Source organism: Papio anubis, chromosome 2 (genome assembly GCF_008728515.1).
Source record: "Papio anubis isolate 15944 chromosome 2, Panubis1.0, whole genome shotgun sequence".
Taxonomy (NCBI): Eukaryota; Metazoa; Chordata; class Mammalia; order Primates; family Cercopithecidae; genus Papio; species Papio anubis.
In genome coordinates, this window is record NC_044977.1 from 122,118,805 (window position 1) to 122,143,610 (window position 24,806).

Below are 24,806 nucleotides of genomic sequence, written 5' to 3' on the forward strand. Positions count from 1 at the left end.
TGTAAGAAGTGCTTTTCACCTCCTACCATGATTTTGGGGCCTCCCCAGCCATGTGGAACTGTAAGTCCAATTAAACCTTTTTTTCCTCTCAGCCTCGGATATGTCTTTATCAGCAGTATGAAAATGGACTAATACAATAGTAAAGTTGGTAGGAATATTTAAGGTCATTTAATTTAAGTGTATTTTTACCTGTGGTGAAGCTGAACCTCAAACAGATTATGATAATTTATCATAATGTCCATGATAATTTTAAGACAAAAAGTTGTACTAGAACATGGAGCTCCAGACTACAGGTTGGTTTTTTGTTTGTTTGTTATTCACAATATGCTGGTTTTACAGTAATTGTGAATTTAATCTAACTTTATTCACTTCAGCAAAGGCAATTTATTATTTGTTTTACGTGTATTTATTTGATAGTATGCTTTTATTATAAATACATTTCCAAATGTATTTGGAAATAACTGCTTTGTCAGTACTTTTACACAGATTTCAAAGGATCGGACTAGATTAATATAACTATAATACACTCCCTTCTGATCTTATTATTTTACCCTGAATGTTACATTCAGCATCAAATCACTTTTGGCAGTGCTTAGAATAAAGGGGGAGTATCTTCCATGAAATATTATTTCCACAATACATTTACCCAGGATCTTCATTCATTCATTTTCAGTTGTAATAATGCATTTTCTTTCCTTATCCTCAAGGAAACAGTCAAGTTGAAAAAGTCTCTATACTCTTCTCAAGGAGACAAATAGTTCTTCCCAATCACAATATTTATTATGGGAACACAAAATGTTTTAACTTCTATTGTCACATAAAAGGTTTCATATCCTTGCTCATCACCCAATACTGCCCTTGGTTTATGTTTATACTCTTCCTGAGGTGGAATAGAGGTTGGGGTGAGAGGGAGAAAGTCTCAAGCTTAATCCAAGAGGGTAGGCTATGTCACTAACTATGGGTATGAGTCAAGTCAGATATTCTAGATTTTGCCTTCCAAAGCATGGAGTTGCACTTCTCACCTTTTTTTCTCAGACAAAACTGATAAAGTGGTATTATGGAAAAGTTCATGCTTCAGGGAACATAACACAGCACATTTAATGCATCAGTTTTATTCATTCAGCAAACGTTTATGGAAGGCCAGCCATGTGCAAAGCACTATGCATGGTCCTGAGGAAACAGCACTAGGAAAGCATAGATAGTTTACTTTGACATAGTTTTAAACTTGGTGAAAAAGACAAGAATTGAGTAAGAATTTAAAATGTGCTGAGTCAAATAAAATTAGCGTGCTAAGAGGACTTAAAATGTGATCAGGGAGTGTGTTGGTAGCATGGCTGCTTTGGTGCAGAGAAACAGAAGGCTTCTCTGAGAAAATTGTGTCCAAGTAAAATTTCCTGGATGCACAGGACCCGAGTAAGCATCTAGAGTCTATTTGGGGAAGATTATCATATTAAATTATATAGGCCTGCTTTCAGTGAGAGTTAAGTTCCTCTTGCTCCACAAGGCAATAAAAAATTTCAGAAAAAGTCTTTAATAAGGCTAAGACTGATGTTTAGAATGTTTTTGAAAACTAAGTTAAAAACGTCTTAATGCTGAAAATTTATTATAAACAATTAGGAACAACTCACACTATTATTCCTTCTTCAAAAATGGAAATAGCAATGAGAGAGTGCTTTTTACAATGATAGAGTTGTTTACTGTAGTCAGTGCTCAATGCAAATGATAAAATTGTGTGGTTGTTAGAATATTTGCTACAAAGCGGAAAATAAAAAATCTGAGGCAGCAGTTTCTTTTAATGTGGTAACAGCCTAGTCATAAAAGAACATCCTACTTCATTGTCATGAATATATGAATGATTCCCGTATTTTACCATGAAACTTCATTGTCATGAATATATGAATGATTCCCATATTTTACCATGAATATTTTCACCGTTTACAAGAAAACAGCTGCTACAACTAGAAGAATGATTTACTGCTAAATACACAACAATTTTCTTTTTAGGATTGCTTTCCAAAGTACCCCCATTTCACCCTTCACTTCATTCAGGTGTATGCATATTGATATAAGAGGGCATTTCCAGAATTTTCTGGATTAAGTAGAAGTAAATTCTTAAGTCCATAAGGTAAAGTTTCTGCTACGCTCAGAATTTGAGCATTTCATTGAATTTACTCCATCCCATTTTCAAAGAGTAAAACCCTTCTCCCACCCTCCATAACATATCTTCAAGGTTAATGTTTAAGAATTAGTTAAGTCTAACCACCTCTTAAGAGATACGTAAGTAAATAGGCTAGTCACGATAACAAGGTTTCCAAGAGTAGACATAAAGGAATGTTAATGCATCTTTCATAATGGAAACAATAGCTTTATAATCTTAGACTTAAAGTAACTATGGTTACAAAGCCTTGTGCTGCTTTACCTTCACTTGATTCCTTTCACTGGAGATGCACCTCTGTCATCAGGAGAGAGTCTCCTTGTGCTAATGGCTCTCCGTTTGTCATCATGAGAATATAAACATTAAATACCTTATGAACTGAGGGTGTAAATTTCTTTATCTGCTTAAGAAATGTCTTTTCAAGAAGGAAGACTTAGTCAACAAAGAAGAAAGTGTTCTCAGTTTAAGCTAACTTTTCAAATAGAAAGCATTGGCTTTCTGTTGTACCTGAAGTGTTTTGTTATCAATGATTACCAGGCCAGCTCTTCAAGTCTTTGTAGCCATCTTCCTGATGTTGACTAACTACTTTAAAAAGAATCTTTGCAGATACTTAGGGTGAAGAGGTCAAGAAGAAGGTATTATCAGAAGAGAATACTGGATATAGGATGAATTGCTGATGACATCTTCTAAAAGAGCGTTAAAGGCATAGAAAATTGTTGGAACCATAACATTGGAAACAAAGCAGGACTCAAAATTATTTAAATAACCTATTTTTTAAAATGATATAAAATACATAAAGAAAAGCACATGAAAATGTAAACAGTGGTTACTTCAGGGTGGAATTATGAATGATTCAGCGTAATATACATGTATTACTTACATAATTTAAAAAATTAGGTTCTAGATAATGTATTTTAAACCACAGCCCCATAGCTTTGGAAATTACAAAAAGGACTTACTGTGTATCTTCAGAGGAGGTTGGTTAACAATATCAGGAGCTATTAAAGCACTGATTTTTTTACTTGGAGAAAAAGTAATGAAACATGAAAGTTACCTTCATCTATTAGAAGAATTGTCAAGTAGAGGATTGTCAAGACTAGAGGTTCTATGAAGACAGCACTTGTCTTAAGAAAGACATTTCTAGCAACAAAGGAACACACTGATACTCAAGAATTATGGATGGCATTCAAGAAGAGGTGGGGTGGGGGGTGGATATCAGACATATGGTTATAAAAATGATTGCTGCACTCCGTGAGAACTAAAACTGAGGTTTTCTTGAAAGATCCCTTTCAACCTTGGATTCTATTATACATTGCCAACATATTTGCCCCACATTCTACAGGTCAGAGGTGTTGGTTTTTCTTTTCTTCTCTATTTTTAACCCACCTGACTCCCACCTTCTTCCTGTATTGCCAGAAGGTGCTGACTTTCTACGCAAAGAATCACTGGGGCAAGTTGCCCTTGAGAACAATGCTAAAGAGTGGCAAATTGCTCGTGATAAAGTCTCTGATTTAGGTAGAATCAGAAGTGACAGAAAATAGTGATTTGTTTAATTTACCACAATGTGTTAATTATGTACAATAAACGGTGGGGCTGGGCGCTTGACTTGGGGCTCGTGGGGGCTTGAGACAAATCACAGAGGATAAGATGGGTTCTGATTCCGACAATTCATCTAATCACACAGACATAACCCATGCTATCCGTTCCTTCCTCCATCCCCATTACTCTCTATACTATCTCACTCAGAAATGGTCAAAAACATTCTCTGAACAATCTTCCTAAACATCCAAGTCCCCTAGTCCAGGGTATTCTTTGGGTGGTCCCCAATGAGTGTGATACCCTTACCTCTCACTGACTGTGAGTAGGAAGCAAACATTTTTATAACACTATACTTTTAGGAAACAACCAAAGAGTCCTAGAAACTTTTCTTTCAAATACCCATGACCAATTATCTTCTAACAAAAAGAACTTCATAAAGATATTTAGAATTTTAGGCAACTTAGATATTTAGAAAACCTATTCTACTCAAACGTGTAAATACTAGAGGGATAATTCAGCTGTTTGGGTATGTTTCTTTGATAATATTAAAAATGTAGATTTCTTTTACTTTGATTCTGAAATACAAATACATGCCATAGACAGGAGAACTGTAACATCCAGGGTTTAGACCAGCTTTCTGCACTCGGCAATGAAGAGGAGATAAGGTAACATATTTTCTTCAACCCATCACAAGGTTCATAGCTGAGACCCCTGTAATGAAAAACAGAATAACAAAAGGAAAACATAATAAATTTATTTAACCATAGTTCTACATGACACAGAAGCTGTCAGAAACGAAGAGCCAAACACGCAGGGAAACTGTGTATTTCATGAATAGTTGTGCAGAAGAAGTATGATTGGAGGACAAAAGTGTATGATCTAATGGTAATAAACTGGAAGGAACATAGCAAGGTCTGTCTGTCCAGATTCTTCTTAGCCTCTCTAAGAAGTGTGACACTTCTTCTCTTCGCATTCAGGGCAGAACACCTGTCACATTAGGGTCTTCAGGGGAGAAGGGAGGGAGGTCAGAGAGTAACTTCCTGCTTCTGTGATTTTTTCAGGTCCCTTCAACTTAAAATACTCAGTACACTAAGGTGCCACCTTTTGGGTTATTATGTTCTGAGCCCCAACATTAAGAATGTGAAATCTGTGTGCCATTATTATTGTTGTTAATGGTATTACTATTAACAGGTGGAAAACTTACATTCTGTAGCTCAGATTCAACTTACATTTATCATCTATATGTTCCAGATGATGGGCTTTTTGCTTTCATTTAAAACACTATAACTTTGAGTGAGGAACTTTGTTCCTCTTTGTTCAGATGAATAAATGAAGTTCAAAAGATTAAGTGTGCTTGACTCACACAGCTGCCCAGAGGTAGAGCTGGGATGCAAACTAAGGTTTCCTGAGTCCAAGACTGAGGCAAATAATTTACAAAATGCCTTTACCTGATTCATATCTAATTCCCCAAACGACCTGTACTGCTTAATCATAATATGAAAATATTCACATTAACCCATAAGGTAGATATAACACCATTATTCCCTTCCTGAGGCAGATGTGTTAAACTAGTGGCCAAGACCACTCAATTGGTACAGGACGCATATTGGATTCAAAGTCACGTTTCTGTGAAATTCTTCCTTCTGTTGTGAAGAAAAGCATTGTGAAGCATAATGGTGCTCAAGGAGAACAACAGATATTAACAGTGACAAGCCCTAAAAACCTCTGTTTGTCTGCAATGTCTTGGTCTTTACATAACACACATTATAATAATTATTTCTCAATATAGAAGCTCTTTCTTTGCTAACCATCTAATTCCTATGGATGAGTTGTATTTCAAATGATTCTATTGGTAGATTAGGGGAAAAAACTGTCAAAATTGAAGTCGTAAAATGGAGCTAGAAGATGTGGCCAAAACGGGTGAAAGAACAGGTGTCTGCCTTTATTCTACACTACTTCCGACTGGACTATGAAAGAGCAACACTCTTACTGGGGATATGTGCTAAAGAAAATAAAAAAAACAAAGTCGAGTTGTTCAGTGAGTCTCATGAATATATGGAGACATGTTTGCTTGTCTTGAATTGAAAATTGAATTCTAGTCTTCTGAGACTGTGAGCTATATTTTAGAAGAAGAGGCCAACAAAAGCCTGCTTGTATTATCTAATCATTCTCTCTTTTGGGAACACTCTAATTTTGCTAAAACCAGGATCTCAATTTGGCCTAGCTATAAATTAAAAGAATACTACATGGTTATGTAACTCTGCTCAAAAGTTTATTTGCCCTTACATTAAAAAATAACTCAAGTTACTCTCAATGGATTCATTAAAAACCTGATTTTTCCACTTTATAGCTATTTTGCCTGACAGATGGGATCTGGTTTTTCCCTTATGCTGCATTTTTTGAACCAAGTATATATGGTGGGAGAGCAGCACATTCTTCCACCAACAAAAAAGCCACATTCATATTTCAATAAAATTGCATTATTTGGCATCTACTGTTCACATATGTTCATTTGGCTATTGCTAGTCCCAGTCAATGATAGCACAAGTGGAGTGGATATTTGAAGTTTAAACAAGGAGCTTTAAATTTTGTAAGAGAGAAGAGGCCTCCTGACAGGTAGATCAGTCTATAATTCATTTTTAATGCAGTTGAGAATTCTATAAATCATTTGTTTTTCTCCCATTACATACTATCTCCTGTGCTATAGAAGCCTTAAAAGAAACTTTCTGTATAGTTTTGGGTAGGGTTTGAGGGGTAGGTAAGACTCTTTGAAGGAGCCTTTAAGGATGAATAACTTTGCCATGCAGGAGACATAAAGTATTGCAAGCAGAGAAAATGTATGGAGTTGTGATGAGTTCAGGACTAGGTCAAGCTCTGCTTACGTAGCTGAGGGTACATAGTGAAGAGGTGTAGACACAATGGTAGAAAAGGTAGAATTTTTGCTATAAAGTGCCATTATCAAATGTTTTTGAGTGAAGAATGTACGCTCTATCACTGTGAATGCTGAGAAATGGAGTATTACATTCCACAAAATGTGAAAAGAAAACTAGCAAAGAATGTCTATGCCATAGGTCTGAAGTTAACTGGACAGGCAACTAGGGACAACATGTATTTCAAAATATTGTTATGAAGCTAAGAATAAAAGTATGCAATACTATAGTCAGCTTAACAACAAAAAAAATTTTTTTTCCATTCTGATTTTTAAGAATTTGATTGGGGTTTGGGAGAGAACATGGTAGAGATGGAATTACTGTGAATGTTTTTTGGTTAAAGTTAAGGTCATTCAGAGATACTGTTTGTTTAACCACTGCTTATAATACATGTCAAAAGAAAACACTCAAAAGACAAAATGCACTCACAGGTTTTTTTTTAATGCATCAAAAATAAAGGTGGTTGAAACTATGACTACCTATGTATGTCTTGATTAGCAACTGGAGTATGAACTCATTCTAATTTGAATTCATCAAAATTTTATCACTTTCCAAAATTTACAGGTATAGATTTTCATCCTAGATGGTAGTGTTTTTTAATTGCATGCATGCTATAGTTGAAAACGTGGCCTCTGCAATGAGGCAAACCTGAGTTCTGCTCCACTTAGGAGCCATATGATCTGAGCAAGTTATTAGATTCAACTGTTAAAAAGGAAAATCAGACACTTAATCATATGTACCAAATAGCTATAATGAAGATTAAGTAAAATGTTGTAAACATGCTTATTATACTGTCTGGTATATACTAATAACTTGATACAAGTTATTAGTCAATTATGTAATTATTATTACCACCCAAAGATCAATGCGCATAATCAGTTTGAGGAAAAATCTGTAAAAACAACTTTATCTATACACTGGAGCCAATTGATTCACTGCATTTTGCCTGATTAAATCATGAACAAAAGGGTAATAATATGAGCATATAAAATACTTTATTGCAGGGATGTCCAATCTTTTGGCTTAACTGGGCCATACTGGAAGAAGAAGAATTGTCTTGGGCCACACATAAAATACACTAACACTGATGATAGCTTATGAGAAAAAAAAAATCACACAAAAAAACTCAATGTTTTAAGAAGGTTTATCAATTTGTGTTGGGCTGCATTCAAAGCTGTCCTGGGTCACACATTGGTCAAGCTTGCTTTAGTGCTTAAGAAGTATTCTCTCACAAACAAATAATTTGGTTTTTGTACCAACCCTGCGAGTTAGAAAATATAAAATATTCTTATGGTTTACAAAGAAGAAGAAGAAAAAAGAAAAAGAAAAAAGTATCAAACAGCCAAAAGAAAAATACAATAAATTCATTCCAGAATAGATCAACAAGACAAAGGAAAAAGACCGGTTCTTTCAAATAACTAGGGTGGAAAAATATGATGTCAACTAGTGAATTGATATTGTCAAGTTAAATGAGGAAGATCTAATAAATATCAGATTTTTTTAGCCTTTGTAAATAGCTGGCTATTAATTTCTCAAGTGTAGATGATTCACCCCAACAGTAGTGTTTCAGTTATAATTCTTTTTTTTTTTTTCTTTTGAAACAGTGTCTTGCTCTGTTGCCAGGCTGGAGTGCAGTGGTGCGATCTCAGCTCACTGCAACCTCCGCCTCCTGGGTTCAAGAGATTTTCTGCCTCAGCATCCCGAGCAGCTGGGATTACAGGCACACACCATCACACCCAGCTAATTTTTGTATTTTTAATAGAGACGGGGTTTCAGCATGTTGTCCAGGATGTTCTCTCTCTCCTGACCTCGTGATCTTCCCGCCTCTGCCTCCTAAAGTGCTGGGATTACAGGCATGAGCCACCGCTCACGGCCTCAGTTACAATTCTTAACACATACATTATCACAAAGAAAACATATTATAAAAACATCTATTTAAAATAAATGTCATAATATGACACACGTTTATTTTTAAAAAGTACATTATTGCATAAAGTTTTCATTTATTTCAAAAAATTATATGTATATAGATCAAAAAACAGATGCCATGTTTACCTTTCAATCAGCAAACTATAATACAGACTTTGAATTAATAGTCCTCAAACTACGCAACTTGGGAAAAGGGTTCCATTGCTTAGTTGAATATGACCAATCTTTCTTCAAGTTTGCATTTGATTAGATTTTCTTATTTAACATTTTCACCAATAAGAGTTTCTTTAAAAAAAAATTTGATGCCAAATAATTATTGAGTCTGGCAAAGTGAATGTCCAAGTAATATAAAATATATTGATGAAATTTCTCAGAAAAGTGATTGTATCTAACTAAAGAGTTAGGAAAATTTTGTGGCCCTATATGTGCATGTTTCAGATTTTTATATAATATGCATATAATATAGTTTCCCTAAGAAATATTGATTCCGGCTCATATATTAGTCAATATTTTAATAACTCATGTACTACCTTGAGTATAATGATATTCGGATGTTCTACCTCCCGATCAAGTTGGAGAAATACTGTTTTAGAAGGACACATATCCAGATTATTCATTTCTAGTTAATTGTCTTAAATTTCCTTGAATATGTCTTGATTGAGTAAGTAAAATATAAGCCAGCAAACTTGGTTAGTCAAATGTAAGGGGAATAAACTCATTAATATTTTATGGGGTTCCTATCACAAGAGTTCCTAAACTAATGAACAGCAACAACAACAAAATAAAGAGAATGCAACTGTTCCTTATGGTTACAAATGAGGCACTCACCAATGATGCTTCTTAGAGGCTTATTTGGCACTTAGATAATGAACTTAAAAAAAAAATGTCATGTTTGTGTGAATTAATTCTGAGAATTGTGTTTATCATTAATTACAGAAATTGTTAAGCTGTGTCAATTGAAGGTATTCTTAAAACCTGTTGACAAAATAGTGTTTAAAATATAAGATTTGAATAACATATGCCAAATAAGATATAAAAACCATTAATATTTAAATTACTTTCCTTAAATGATGATGAAATCATTATAGGACCATGAATCTCTCATTGGTTTTAATTTCTTGTATTTGTATTTAACTACTTCTCCCGCATACAGTATGGAATCAAATAAATGGTGACAACTCAAGTTTGAAAGGTCTGTAACACTAAAGCTGGAATTCAAAGGGATTTCTGTAAAGTAAGACTCACTGACCCTCCTTGCCAAAATAACGTCTCACATCTCAGAAAGGGGAATTGTGCTGCAATAAACACATGCATCCGTGTGTATTTATGGTAGAATGATTTATACTCCTTTAAGTATATACTCAGCAATGGCATTGCTGATCGAATGGTAGTTCTTCGCTCTTTGAGGAATTGCCATTCTACTTTCCACAATGCTTGAACTAATTTACACTCCCACCAAAAAGGGAAAAGTGTTCCCTTTTCTCTGCAACCTTGCCAGCATCTGTTATTTTTTGACTTTTCAATACTAGCCATTCTGCTTGATGTGAGATGGTATCTCACTGTGGTTTTGATTGGCATTTCTCTAATGATCAGCTTTTTTTCATAAGTGGGAGCTAAATGATGAGAACTCATGGACACGAAGAGGGGAACAACAGATACTCGGGCCTACTTGAGGGTGGACGAGGGGGAGGAGAGAGAGGAGTAAAAAAAAAACTGCCAGGTACTCGGCTTAGTACCTGGGTGAGAAAACAATCTGTACAACAAACCACTGTGACATGAATTTACCCATATAACAAACCTACATATGTACCCCTGAACCTAAAATAAAAGTTTAAAAAAACAAAACAAAACCGAAAGGAAATAATCAAAAGACATAAGATGAGAGACATGAGAAAACAGAGAGAAGAGATGAGAAAGTCTTGGTGCTGTGATTTTTTTCACTATAGGATTGAATTCTCTGAGTAGTCTCAGTTTTCTTGCTTATGAACCAAAAGGACCGGGGAAGTTTTAAAGTCTCTTTAAATTCTGCACTTTAGTGATTGCAAGCATATAAGATTCTCTGCTCCATAATTGTTGCCCCTTTGTTTTCTTTGGTTATCCAACACATAATATAGCGAGGATAAATATTTCAAAGTATGAATAGAGTTTGTATTTTAGCCTGACAAATTGAGGTTTATTTCCTCATTTTATTAATTTTTAAATTTAAATAGATGTCTGTAAAAATCATGTTGAATTGCAGGTATCTATAAGTGAGAAAGATTTTTCTCATTACTAAAGCGTATACATCTATTTGTAAAAATTTGAAATTTTAATGTCATTTTAACAGAAGATGTCTTAAATATATAATCCTAAAAGAAACTCCCAAAATCATAGATAGGTCTATGTGTATGTGTATGTTTGTGGAGAGCTGTGGGATAATTCATGTTCAATATTTTATTTAATAAATAATATCAAATTCAGTAGCTAAAAATACTTAACTCTAGCATTATTAGAATTCTCACACTTCAATCACGGCATGCCAGCCACCACTCAGTGATTCTCAAAACGGATTTAATGCAATGTGCTACTTGACATTCTCTCTTTGGAATTTCGATGCATTTAAATAAACCCCACGGGTAATTCAAAATAGGGTATGTAAAACTTCTATAAAATGCCCAGATGTTAGCAAAATTTTGGTCTTTTATATTTTAACACTTATTCCTATGTAACTTTTATAAAATTCAATTTTAAAAGAACACAATGTATTTTACATCTTCCTAATTGTCCTTAATGTTTTAAAAATTAATTTCTCATATTAATTGGACAGGCAAGAAAGGCAAATTTCTCTAAAAGCTTCATCAACATTTTGATTTGTATTTTCAAAGGCCCTTTTGAAAAATGTGTACTGGCTCACAGAGGATTCATGGGAAAGTAGAAAGTAATATAGGCCTTGCTTAGAATTCTCTCAGGCAATGACTAAAAACACCATGAAAATGTGTGATCAGGGCATCCAGACCAAGGATGCTTCTGAGTGCTCACTTAAGTAGATACTTATCTCTGTTTTTCACAAAAACTTTTCCTTGAGACACTAGTTTTTCCAAAACATTCCTCACAAAAAGGAACTCCTAGTTAAACAATTTGAAATTCTTTATGTACTCTATCTTCCTCCTAGAAATTCACACATCACAACATATTGGGTTCCCAACAAGTACTGCAATAAAGTGTACTATTTAGTTCTATTTAATCCAGAGTTTCCTAGTTATGGTGTTACCAAGTATAAAATCCAACCAATTCTGGCCGGGCGCGGTGGCTCAAGCCTGTAATCCCAGCACTTTGGGAGGCCGAGACGGGCGGATCACGAGGTCAGGATATCAAGACCATCCGGGCTAACACAGTGAAACCCCGTCTCTACTAAAAATACAAAAAATTAGCCGGGCGTGGTGGCGGGCGCCTGTAGTCCCAGCTATTCGGGAGGCTGAGGCAGGAGAATGGCGTAAACCCGGGAGGCGGAGCTTGCAGTGAGCTGAGATCCGGCCACTGTACTCCAGCCTGGGTGACAGAGCGAGACTCCGTCTCAAAAAAAAAAAAAAAAAATCCAACCAATTCTACCCCCTTCCCCCGGTTCTACTTTACTAAATACTATTAATTTGTAAATTTGTAACTCTATCAAATACTCATCAGGAAACACTGCTCAAGACCTCAAGGCCTTGGTATCATGACTGACTTAGGCCAGAGTGGAGCCCAGGGAGCAGATATTTAGGAAAAAGGCAAAAATCTGGGAAATGCATGAGGGTTGTTCAAAATAGAATTATGAGTTCAATTTTTATTTCATAGAGCACAATGAACGTACTGATGTTTTATGTTTTCGCATATTCAGAAACATGATAAAGTTGTGAGCTGCAACCATGATACGCTTAGTAAAAATGACTGCTCTTCTTGTCTCCAGTAAAAGTATAACTCTACTTAAATGTGCAGCATGTCTTTGTTGCAAAAATGCCTATAAATGAAAATAAATGTATAGAAAGTATATTTTCAAATAATTAAATTTTTAAAGAATGTGAAAAATTTCAGGAGTGCAGGCAGTACACAACTTATGTTATTCAGGTAGACCAGTAACTTGAGCCTGAGGACCCTGCATGTTACTCAAATGTCATCAAGAAGTTCTTCCTATATTAAAAGAAATAACCCTTGGTGAATATAGCACAACAATGTAATGCACTTAATGTCACTGAACTGTGCACTTAAAAATGGTTAAGATGGTATCTTTTATGTTATGTTCATTTTACCTTAATTTTAAAAAATCTAATCTTGTTTTGAAACCCCACTAAAATGGCAAGATTTTGTTAATGTTTGTCAGAATTACTTGCCTAGTAATAAAATCAGATTTCAAAAAAATGCCTAAAAACCCTCCTCTATCATTAGGAAACATTCATCTCTGTTAAAAGAGAAGGTATCATGGATGCTGAAAAGGATGAAACAGTTGTCAGAACACAGGGAATATTCTCTTCTTTTTCTCTACTTCCACTATGTAAATCCTCATAACAGTAGGGCTTCAACAACAGCTCTGAGAGTGAACTTTCCTTTTACATTGCAAAGAATCATACTTCTTTCTATAAATGTGAAATGGTATTTCATGAGTTTTTTTTTTTTTTAATTTAATTCTTATCACAGCACTAAGAGCAAAACCTGCTACATGAATTTAAGGTTAGGTAAAATATATTTGATTTATCGAAGTGTGCATTAACATAGGAGAATTAACAAATTTGTGAGAAATACACTTAGGAAAGGATTAATGAACTATAAAAGGATTGATGAACTATAAAACTGACTGCACAGCTAGAAATATTTAAAAACGTTGCTCTTGTTGGCTATCATAGTCTCTTGACTGCAAGTTTATGAGGGCAGAGAACACATCCATCTTGTTCACTACTACCTTTTTCATGCCGAAAACAGTACCTAGTGTAGTAGGCACTACAGATTTTAAAATTATTTAGTGAATTCAAGATAGAGTTAAAATGCAGAAAATTTCTTTGTAAGCAATGGTTGAAAATTGACACGAATGAAAGCGTTTTTCAATTAATAAGCTATTTCAAATATTACCACTTGACCATTTAGATATCTAATCTGTCATGGGTTCCACTGTTCATCAAACACACGTTGAATGCTCTCTTCCAAATTCATCCAAATCTCACATATGGAATTTTATTCACAAGCAAATACTCTATGTTTCAAGAGACCAATATTATCAACACTTAAGCACTAAACATCCAATTCTGAATCGTTTTGTCTGTTGAACTATTGCTGAATTTTTCTCATGAAGTCTGGGCAAAGAAATTACATTGAATACATTTTCTTATAACTTTTTAAAGTGGAGGCATTAATATTAAAACATTTTATATATTTTTAAGACTTCTGTTGGAAGAAAAACACCTAATTTGTTAATATATGTTATTTGAATTAATTAATATTCTTCAAAATTAGAGCTGTTTGCACACAAACATCAAAATGAAGAATTATTAAATGATGCTTCATGTAATCCTGATATAAGATTTAGAGATAGAAGTCTGTAAATATTTGGAGGAATATAAAAGAGGCATCTATCACTTTTAAATGCATATCTTAGACTTTATTTTTATTTAAGTTTTTTTATTTAGAAAAAGTAAAATATAAGCAGGAAAAGTAGAACATAGCTTTTACATAATTAGCTAAAAGAGACAAAGCTTTGGAATGTCTTTTAAATCTATTTTAAAAGCTCAGCTACTTTGATTTTTTTTCTGTTACAGACTCAAGAAAAGTTATTTCAACTGAATCACATACATAACTCCTAGAGTGTAGACAGTTGCTATTATTTGTTCACTTCATCAAATGCTCTTTTAAATTCTTGCTACATCTGTATTACCAGGTCCTAGAGAAACCAAGGTGAAAGAGGCCCAGGAGAGGCCAAACACTCTTTGCAATTTCTAACAAAGGAAATGCCATTCTTGCCACTAACTCTTGGAATGATTTCCAAGTTCTCGAAAAATAATTTAACCTGTGTCAAGTAGCTGTCTTATCTGGAAAACTCAATAAACGAATGTAGAAGTTAGAAAGAGTAGGGGAAAGTTAGGTGTTATACTGAAATGGTTTATCCCAGGCAGGTTGAATTGAGACTCCAAATTAGCCAGCATACTTCCATACATCTGCTCACTTTTCTTTAAACTTGAGCTATATTATTGCAGAAAAGCATGATAATCCCCACTCTGATCTTGTATATCAAATGAAGGAGGTTGAAACATCATAGCACATGCACCTTTCTAGGTCAGTTAAATATTATGAGTGGATACATTTCCTTTGGGGATCAGTATTTTTACATTTAAGGACAGATTAAACAGGGAGAAAAAGTAGAGGAGAAATATATAAAATATTTGTATCCAATGACAAGGATTCCGATTTTACATTAAACTTTAGCTTAAAGAGGACATGCCTATTAGAGTATACTTCACTTAATAGTTGGATCCTTTAACATTTTGTGCAAATTATTTCTCGGTAGCCAAATCCTACTTCACTGTACCTGAATAGTGGTTCACATGTAAAAACCTCAGGCAAAGGCTCATGTAGTGCCAAAGTGAACAGTATCCTTTATTTATTTGTTTAAAAAGGTGAGGTCTTTGTACACTATTTTCTTAATTTGAAGCGGTTTTAATGTGGCAGTTATAAAAAATAAAATTTTAAATTATATTACATAAGTTTTCAAGGAAATTATATTTCATAATTTTCCAGCTGTAGAATTATTTAATATGAATGTTTATTATATGTTGGTTCATGCATGAAATATTTCTTATAATAATTTTAAGGACATCTGCTAGTGTTCTCAAGCAGAAGAACTGAGGTATTTTTAGGAGGGATCACTCTGCATTGCTTATCAATATTTTTCAAGAAAACCAAAAGTACAATGGAAACATTCTACAATTTAAACATTTTCTCATTTTCATTTTTTAATATGAAAGACAACTTATAAAAATTTTTATAAAGAAAAGGGGCTACAGTAAATTGCACTTGTTCATGCTGACTGGTATAAGAATGAATATTCAATTTGTCTAAAGGGTCCTGGGATGGCACAAATACAGGTTCATGCTCTGACTTTGCTTTCCCGGTCCCACAATTTGCTTTAGTGTTGGCTGGAAAGGGGATGAAAGGAGATAATATATGAAACATCTGCCATTTGCCAAGAACCTTGTTTAACATTTTACATATGGTTTCTCACTTATAAAAAGTAACATAAAATCAAAAAGAACAGCCAAAATAAATCCCTTATTTTTCTTCCTATCAAATCTAGATTTTTCTCATCTGTCTGAATAGAAATACAGTCTCTAGTAAGGAAGAAAAGCCTGATTTCTTTCTCTTTTCCCTGTTTGTAGTCACAATTTTTAAAGAGTCATGAAATAAATAAGATCCAGAGGGGGCTGGCAGCCCAAGAGAGAATGCTGCTTTCATTTACCTTATTCTCTCTGAAGGTTAGATGGTGATAGTTGAGAGAAACTGGACAAATAGCAGGTAAAGAAAATGGGCAAACGTTCAGAATAAAGAATAGTTTTCAGCTGATTTGAAATAACAGATTATTAATGACTGATTTAAAATGGTTAAAATGCACTGAAATGTAAATCTTTAAGTCCAAATACTGGGGGGATAAAGGTAATTTATTTAATCTCATTTAAGACTAACTAAATTTATAATCTCTTGGAGAAGCCAGGAGTGGTGGCTCACATGTGTAATCTCAGTGTTTTGGATGGTTGAGGCAGGAGGATAATTTTAGGCCTGGAGTTCAAGGCCAGCCTGGGTGACATAGGGAGACCTTCGTTTCTACAAATTTCTAAAAATCAGATGGACATGATGGTGCATGTCTGTAGTTCCAGCTACTCATGGAGGGCTGAGGTGGGAGGATTCCTTGCGCCCAAGAGTCTGAGGCTGCAGTGAGCTATGATCATGCCACTGCACCCAAGTCTGGGCAACAAAGGGAGACTCTATCCCTAGAAAAATAAAAAGTATACGCCGGGCGCGGTGGCTCACGCCTGTAATCCCAGTACTTTGGGAGGCCGAGGTGGGTGGATCACGAGGTCAGGAGATTGAGACCATCCTGGCTAACACAGTGAAACCCCATCTCTACTAAAAATACAAAAAATTAGGCAGGTATGGTGGAGGGCGCCTATAGTCCCAGCTACTCGGGAGGCTGAGGTCGGAGAATGGCGTTAACCCAGGAGGCGGAGCTTGCAGTGAGCCGAGATTGTGCCATTGCACTCCAGCCTGGGCGACAGAATGAGACTCCGTCTCAAAATAAATAAATATAAATAAATAAATAAAAATAAAATAAAAAGTACAAATTTTTTTTGGAAAGTGATTTCATTAACTCCCTTATATCATTTAATAACATTAAATTTGGCATGGCTTGTCATTATAGGTAGCTATATCTCAGCTCTGCTAAAAGTGATGAGATTTAGAAAGATAATCGTTAAGATGAGAAACTGTACTGAATTGATAAAAGTATTTTTATAAATCCTTCAGTCAATACTATCCTAAATCTGTTTTGATTTAAAAGCCATCCATACATATTGTATAAATCAAATTTTCAGTCATATAATTGTAATATTCTCTATTTTTATCCCAATAAAGCATGGGTAACATGGGAAACAACATTTCCAATCAAGAAAGTTTTGTTTGCTGATGTAAATTAACCAGTAGTCTGAAAAATTTAAGTGCTTATAAACTACTTGAGAGCAAAAATAAAATAGTATTTACTGCTGTCTTTCTTGGCTTATCACAGCACTCACCTTAGGCTCATAAATGGCTATATAGTTGTCCTAAATGATAAACAATTTGAATCAAGATTACCACTGTGAATTAAAAGCTGGATTACAAGTAGATCTTGATTTATAGGAAATTTGTGTCCCCCTGAGTAGGCTAAGCCCTGGCCTCGGTCACTGCTACCCACATTTTTCCTGTCTGCTGGCCAGTGACAGAGAAAACACACTAAACATTTTGATGTTTCACTATAAAAGTGCATGTCATTATGTGGCTAAAGTCTTTATAGTCTCCCACACCAAAGTCATGTTTGAAACACAATACATGAGCAATCCCGAGCAGAGTTTGTTATGAAGAAGGATACTGAGAATAAATAGATGAAATTCTAGACATTTCTAAAGAGGATCCAGCTATTTAATGGCCACTGAAGTCTTCAATGAATAGGTGTGAATATTTCAGTGTAGTCCAACCTGAACTGAAAAGCAGTTCTTACGTCCAAATTTAAATACCTCCTGTGCATATAAAAAAGGTCCACTTATTAGCCCAAACATTACTATGATTGGGATCCTGAAATAACATTCTCTTATTATTGGGTATATTATTCAGCAAAAAACCGTTGGGAAGGCTAGGCTAGAGACTGAGACTTGTGCTTGGAGATGACAAAGTTGAGACATCCTGGTATTTACCCCACAACAGGTCGGGATGGGCTGAAGATGGCTGAGTAAGTACATTTCTCTGTTAAAGTTAAAATAATAAACCATGGATGAAAGTCTGCAAAATTCTATTCACCAACTGAAAAGTTGTTAGTATTTGGATATTGAGGATCATCTGAACCACTTTCCTCATAGGTTGGATCCATTGTCTTAAAAACGCAAGTGCAGCTCCCACTGAGAGGGCTGCAGTGAGCTACGTGACCACACTGACACTTGAGAGCACAGTTTGGTCCATACAGGCCCGGCCTGCATTCTATGAGGGAGAAAATAAAAATAAAAGCAATTCAGATATGCTTTCAAAAACACACTGTGTTCTTACTATTACTTCTTGGCATTCAATAAGATAATTATACGTTTGTAAAGTATTCTTTTTTACCATGGAGTATCTTCCCATGCTAGAATGCTATGTGATAAAAGTAAGAACGCCGATGGAAAACAGGAGAAGGCTGGGAGTGTCAAGGAAATTAGTGGTAACACTGAAAAGAGAAGTCAGGACAGCTACTTACATTTTTAAGGTGCCTTCTCAGAATCAGAGTATTCAGTAGAGCTTTAGTGGTTGCATTGTGAAGGACACAGGGAAAGTTGGCTAGTTGTCTTGAGGTCAGAGAAAGGCAACACTCACGCTGAATGCCCAATACAGGAGACTTACCTTTAGGATGAAAACACAATTATTTGTACTTATGTTATTGAAAATAAAATGGCTTTAATTTCAACTGTTTCATTTCTTAAAATATGTCAGAAGGTCCATAGATCCCCTGATCTATGTCCTACAGGACTCTAACTATCTTTAAATTGAATTGCATTGTGCTTGCAACTGAAAGAGAAATGATGGAAGATTATAGAAAGTGTTAGCTTTATTAAAACAACCAAATGTTGACCAAAAAGGCCGAGCCTGGGTGTTTGCTCTTAGCCTAATTTCCATCAGAGAATTAACAAGTTCTGTTTCTGAAGAATTACGAGGATAAGGAGAAAGCCCTGCCCAGCTCATGGAAACAGAAAATAGATTCATATTTCCCACTCAGTCAGGCAGGACTGGGAAGAAACTCAGTTTATCAATGTTCAAGGATCAGAGAAACTCAACTGTTCAATCCTAATAGTCACCTATCCTTGTGGAGTTTACAAAGTGTGTCTCTAATACATTATCTCTGTTGGTTCTAATACCTGTGAGGTGGGCAAGGCAGTGAGTTAAGCTCTCACATTCTACAGAGAAATAAACTGAGGTTTGGTATGGCTTAAAATATCTCAATTACTACAATATATCTCTGATAAACAGCAGAGCTGGGTTTTAGAATTCCTACCTAGTGCTCTTTCCCCATTTTACACTACTATATGAGTGGATACAAGGTGTGAAGCATATGCAGAAGAAAGCCCTAATAAAAAAGTAAAAAGCAGGAAAGTGAGAATTTGGGAAATGTCAGTAAATATGAAGATATAGTCCCTGGGGCAAATTCTGAAATTTTGGGCAAATTTTGTTTAAAACTTCTTTATTGACTCACTATCCTTTGTGCTGGGTTAGAGATGAGCAGCTGGATGTAATTTTTTTATTCTTTTGCATTATGAACGTAGGTTAAGATGTGGCCTAGCTCTCTTGCCTTAATTAACTAATTGGATTAGAAATATAAGGTAAATAGAAACATAAACCAATTTTGCAATTAATTATTTTCACAAGGGTTCAACATCAGCAAACAGTAATTCAATCCCTTCCTAAATGAAGCAGAAACAGGTTCCTTTAGGAAGAAGCTTTGGAGGCAATGGAAATGCTGCTCTAAATCTTTAAACCATGAAACTTTGTGAAAAATTAAAAAAATCCTGTATCATTTTAAATGAAGTTCAACCCAGATACTTCTGCCCAGTGTGTGGGAGGATTACTTAGTTTGGTGGCAAGATTGAGTGTTCTTACTAGAAAAAGTTGTGAGTCAGGCTCTCTCCTGAGCACTCCAGAATCTGATTTTAATTTATAAAAATACCACATTTTCATGTTAATAATGATGTATATTTAAGACATCTGTCTGAATGTCTGCAAATGTTAATTTACCAATGGGGGAAAAATAATCCAATAAAAAGTTGTTATATTCTTTTATGAATTAATATTATGGGTGTTTAATAGCTCCTTTACCAGAGTTCAGGTTAAAATGAGGTCTTTTATCTTTATGGTGCCTGCATAGACACAGCTGTTCACACTTAATATCACAGATGAACTGTGCTTAATTGAAAATAAAAATGAAAATAAAAGACCCTGTAGGACATCTGTGTAGGCCATGACTTTATTTAGAAATAACCCTTCTTTTAGAAATGAAGCTTCAACCCTTCTCTTTTGCAGATGAGAAAAGTAAATTCTGAGATTAAACCCTCTATTTTGGGAAATATCTGTGGCAGGGTCAGTCCTTCAGGTCTATTGTGAATTATATAAAACTTTTCATCTGATAATCATCCATTAAATCTAGTAGCAAGTGATTAGTTCAAAATTACTCAATCTACTTTCTCTTCTTCTTAAGACAGTCCCTGAAGAATTAGAACTTTATATTTTAGGTCATTCTCTCTCTGAGTCAAAAGAAAAATGAAATATACATTTCAATTCCCAAAGAGTAGCCTGAAGCTTAGGTCCAAAGAATACCATCTGGAGGGACCACACCTTAATTGCCCTAATTCTAGTGATTTCTATGAATCGCCTTTGTGATGGGGCATTTAACTGTGTCCCTTTAAATACTTACCATGTTACCATGTGTCCTCCGACAGCTATAGTGTTGTTTGAGCTGCCTGTGATGTAACAGTTACAAATCCTGCTCATCATACTAAGGGCAAAGTCTCAAGCAATTCTGGGCAATGCTCTTTCCACTTCTAGTAGGAAAATGTCTACAGATATCTTATAACCATGGGTCAGGGGGGAGTCCTTAGGTGCTTTGGGTCTTACCAGCATCACATCGGACTCAGTTCTCCCAGGGGGGCAGAGGCATTTTTCAGTTTTTGGGTGGCAGAAGTTTTCTCCTTCACAGTCACAAAGTTGATGGCAATCATCTCCAAACATGCCAGGTGAACACTGACCAAAAAAGGAGAAATGCTGAAAAATTAACACCTTGCACTTTCATTAATGCATCTTAATTAAAATTAGATATAAAATTTCCTCAAGATTGAGTTCCAAATAGTAAAGTGGGATGATACTGGAATTTGCTGGTAAAAAGAAGAGAGAAACGTTTTGGAATGTCAGAATGAAGGTCCATTCTATAACTGATTTGACTTGCAAGTCTTAAAGTTGATTTACTTTAACACTAGTATATATCTTTAGAATGCAAATAAAATTTTTGAAGGTAGGAGCTTTAGGAAGGGAACCAAGTCTACAAGCCTATTGTTTTACCTTTAATATTTCCCCTTAAAGTGTTTTTATTATTCATTTCTCTAGAAGACAATAAACTCCATGTTTTCCACTATATTTCCAGAATTTAACACAGGGCCTGCTACTTGTCATGTGGTAGTATACCAGAGTCAGGTTAGAATTTGTTATCTTATTGCTACCACAGATACATAATGGGTGACATTTTATTGAATCACTAAATAATACATGAATAATGAAGGATGTACAAAAAGATTTGTGAGTCAGTATCTCTCCTGAGTACTCCAGAATCTGATTTTAATTTATAACCAATGACTTCTTCTGATGTGCAGCCAGAAAAATATTGATCTTCTCCAGTCTTGGAGGTAAAATCTCCAAGAGGTTTAAGTCCTCCGTATTGGACTTACTAAGAGACAATTCTGTATTACACTTGATTGGCCACCTAAGGAAATGTTTCAAAGATTAAATTTTAGACTTTAAAACCTAACTTCCTTGTAAGATATTTACCTACCGTATATGCATCATATTCTTTCACACTCTTTCTTCCTTCTTCTCTTCCTCCTTCCTTGGTCTCAGACCCATGTTTGTCATTTACTCCCAGGATTCAAATATAAAAAACTATATGATATCACCTTCCACAGATACCCTCTTATTTATTTACATAATTTAATTTAAAAATCATTCTCACTAAATTTAGCCTGGATTTGAACATATTGCTTCTTTATGTCTTATTTATGATTGTGCCACTGCAGCCAGAAAAATATTGATATTTTTCTTTATAGTGACATCTGGGAACGTAGTATGAGACTAATATACAGATCCTTTTTAAAGGCCACAGACAATAACTTTGACTACCATTATCATCATACTATAATTATAATAGTCATGATTGTTGTAACTATATGCACAAGACTGTACATAATATAGGCCAAAACAGGACTTTGTGTTGTTTACTGAGTTTGTGGCTTTTAGGGCTTTATAATATTTTATTTCAAACTGAGTAGCCCAAATTCTCACCTTTACATCTTTATCTCCACTCATGGCTATGATTACTTTCTAGTGGTAAATGCCTAATTCACGTCTTTAAATATTTTCATAAATTCCTTGTATCTCTTTCAATGCCATTGAACTCAATACATAGGTCACATTTGTTAAAAGCATTTAATGAAATATTTATTCTCATTCAGAGGTAGAATCCTTGTCCATCAAAGACTATCATTTTTAGTGGTGTTTTGAAATATCTCACAACTTTATATAAAGGAAACTAAGATTTTGACCAATCAGCCACAAAATCAGAAGGACTCATTATATTGGCCATTGAGTGAATTCCTACCACTTTAATGTGCAAGTTGAATGGTTAAGTAATTGTTGCGTATTTTCAGTTTCATTACACGTTTGTGACCAGATGAGAAGATCTCACAGTTACACAGAATTCTCACATTTATTTCCTTAAAAATGCTCTGGCAATACCTTTTTCACATCGGCTGCTGTGGACACCTGCTGGGCAAATGCACTGTTCCCTTGCTGCATCACAACTAGCTCCATTTTTTGCAGTCATAGATGTGAGCATAATTCAAGCCATAAAATCCAGGAGGGCACACTAGGAAATGGAAATGTCAAAATGCTATTACTTTAAAAGTAAATAAAAGGAAAATTAAAATTTTATTTACTTTAAAAGTAAATAAAAGGAAAACTAGAATATGTTCAATTCATTTGTTTCCCAATACCAAATAAAGAGATGAGACAATTGGAATGAAAGAAAAAATTATACAGAGAAGCATATTGACGATAATTTGGTCATACAAATAAGTGAATATACAGGTGCCAGTCTCTATAACTAGTCTAGAAAAATGAATGAGGAAATTGAAATAGCTTTAAGTAGATCATGCTTATGTCTTATGATGTGCACATAAACATTTGGTCAAAGCCTTTCCTAAAATCCTTCAATACTGGCTGGGCGCGGTGGCTCACGCCTGTAATCCCAGGACTTTGGGAGGCCAAGGCGGGTGGTTCACGGGGTCAGGAGTTCGAGACTAGCCTGACCAACATGGTGAAACCCCGTCTCTACCAAAAATATAAAAATTAGCCAGGCATGGTGATGCATGTCTGTAATCCCTACTCAGGAGGCTGAGGCATGAGAATCGCTTGAACCTGAGAGGTAGAGGTTGCAGTGAGCCGAGTTTGTGCCACTCCAGCCTAGGTGATGGGTGACAGAGTGAGACTCCATCTCAGAAAAACAAATAAATAAAAAATAAAAAAAATCCTTCAATACCTTAAAGACATAAAGAAGCAATGTGTTCAAATCCAGGCTAAATTTAGTGAGAATGATTTTTAAGTTAAATTATTTAAATAAATAAGAGTATCTGTGGAAGGTGATATCATATAGTTTTTGGTATTTGAAGCCCTGGGAGTAAATGATGGGTGTGAGAGAGATGATCTTTCTCTCATTTCTTTTGATATTTGATCATTTTGATATTTGAAGTCCTGATATTTTGATATTTGATCATTTTGATATTTGAAGTCCTGGGAGTAAATGATGGGTATGAGAGATGGGTGTGAGAGAAAGGAAGGAGGAAGAGAAGAAGGAAGAAAGAGGGCAAAAGAATATGATGCATATATGGTAGGTAAATATCTTACAAGGAAGTTAGGTGTTAAAAGTGTAAAATTTAGTCTTTGAAACATTTCCTTAGGTGGCCAATCAAGTACAATACAGAATTGTCTCTTAGTAAGTCCAATATGGAGGACTTAAAACGTCTTGGAGGTTTTACCTCCAAGACTGGAGAATATCAATATTCTTCTGGCTGCACATCAGAAGAAGTCATTGGTTTGTATTTAGAAATCATGTAGTCTAAGCAAATACCCTTATTTGAAAGCTAAAATTGTCATCTGCCTGGGGAGATGCTCATTCTGAAGAGGTGTGGGAGAGCTTGACTGTGGACAAAGGATTTCCATTTCTTTTCTTGAATTTTCTCTGGGGCTATGCTTACCACTCACCCGTGGAATACAATTTCCTCACTTTTTATTTATTACCTCCTTTTGCCTTTGTTTTTCTCTCTTCTCGCTTTCTCTCTCTGATCCCCCTCTGCCCTCTTAACAGATACGTAGAGTTGAATTTGACTAGGCTTGATGTGGATGATACTTCTCCAGTATGCATGAAGTTACCCACGACAGATTTATCATTAGGAAGCACTGACATTCAAGGAGCAGAAAAAAGAAGTAAAACTGAAAGAAGATAAAGGAATGAATAGTATACTATATATTCTTTCATTTACTGTCCTCACACAATACTTAAAATTAAGAGATCCGTGCATAGTTTTCTTCTGTTTGTTCCTATTAATCAATTTTTTATCGAGAATACTTAGCAATATCAGATTTCCTTTATCTCCCTTACTTTATATATAAAACTGAGATACACCGTGGCTCACACCTGTAATCCCCGCACTTTGGGAGGCCGAGGC

At 35.0% G+C, this 24,806-nt stretch overlaps 1 long non-coding RNA gene across 1 annotated transcript; it reads right to left on the reverse strand.

Annotated features, from left to right (window-relative positions):
* Window positions 1-68: 68 nt before the first annotated feature.
* LOC110742618 lies at window positions 69-24,806 on the reverse strand. The gene is made up of 5 exons (XR_002520480.2): window positions 24,379-24,806; window positions 22,819-22,948; window positions 20,932-21,057; window positions 18,527-18,669; window positions 69-4,405 (listed from the first exon to the last, which is right to left on the reverse strand). It is a non-coding gene; the product is annotated as an uncharacterized LOC110742618 (long non-coding RNA).